Source organism: Colobus angolensis, unplaced genomic scaffold, assembly GCF_000951035.1.
Source record: "Colobus angolensis palliatus isolate OR3802 unplaced genomic scaffold, Cang.pa_1.0 Scaffold21, whole genome shotgun sequence".
NCBI lineage: Eukaryota > Metazoa > Chordata > Mammalia > Primates > Cercopithecidae > Colobus > Colobus angolensis.
In genome coordinates, this window is record NW_012115266.1 from 5,132,328 (window position 1) to 5,133,647 (window position 1,320).

Below are 1,320 nucleotides of genomic sequence, written 5' to 3' on the forward strand. Positions count from 1 at the left end.
TTAATTTTTTTTCCTTAAATAATGATGAGGCTGGGCATGATGGCTTATGCCTGTAATCCCAGTACTTTGGAAGGCCAAGCTGGGTGGATCACTTGAGGCCAAGAGTTTGAAACCAGCCTGGCCAACATGGCAAAACCTTGTCTCTATTAAAAATACAAAAAATTGGCCAGGCGTGGTCACGCGTGCTTGTAGTCCCAGCTACTTGGGAGGCTAAGGCATGAGAATTGCTTGAACCCGGGGGTGGTGGGTGGCAGCGCAGGTTGCAGTGAGCTGAGATTGCGCCACTGCACTCCAGCCTGTATGAAACAGAATGAGACTGTCTCAAAAGAAAATTAAAAAAAAAAAAAAAGAGGGAGCAAGTTATCATTGTGTTCGTGTGTGAGAAGCAGCACTTATATCTGGTGTAAATTGCTCCAGATTTCTTATGCTTATAAAGGAGTCTCAATAAGAGATGGGAAATTGGGTTCTCTGGGTTCTTAGTTTTCCCTGTTTAACCCTTTAATATCATTTGTTGCCCTCTGTGGACTTGCCTTATTTTTCTGCTGTGTTGCAGCAAGTGAAGTATTCTCCGTGCAGCTGCTCATGAAACCTTAACCAGGAGGTAGCAGATATCTGTGTTAGAGGAGTCTCTTTCCCTTATAGATGATGTAAGTTAAATTACTACCAAGTCTAGAGTGCACCAGCTTCAGACATAATGCACAAACCATGTCACTGGGAGTCAGACTCTTACTGTATCTGCTGTCCTCTGGGCTGGCTACATTCTCAGGCAGAGCCCGCCCATGGGAGTGGGCCGGCCACCAGAAACACCATCTTAGTAACACCCCAGGGGGGCACATCCCCAGCACCTGCCACTTTCCCAGTAGCTCCAACAAAAGTCCCAGGCCTGGCCTTCCTTGGTCTGGCTTGGGTCAGGTGCCTATTCCTGACATCAATCACTGTGACCAGGTGAGATTGGCAAGGCCAGGGCCCCAGGCCCATGCTGGAGCACAGGGTTGAGGTCACCTTGTTGCCCAGGTTAACCTCAAAATCCTAGGCTCAAGTGATCTTCCCATCTTGGCCTCCCAAAGCATTGGGATTACAATTGTGAGCCACCACGTCCAGCCTATTTAATTCTTTTAAACTTTTATACATTGTTTATATTAAATTGTTTATGATAAAGTCACAGTTTTAATGAGAGGACAGAAAACCTGTTTTCGCTCTCTGATAAGACAATCTACGATGCCAGTCTTATTTTTTGGACCACATTCCTGTGACAGAGGCACCAACCAGCACGTGCTGGCAGCTTACCCAAGTGTAAGTTTTTGTTTTTTTTTTTTTTTT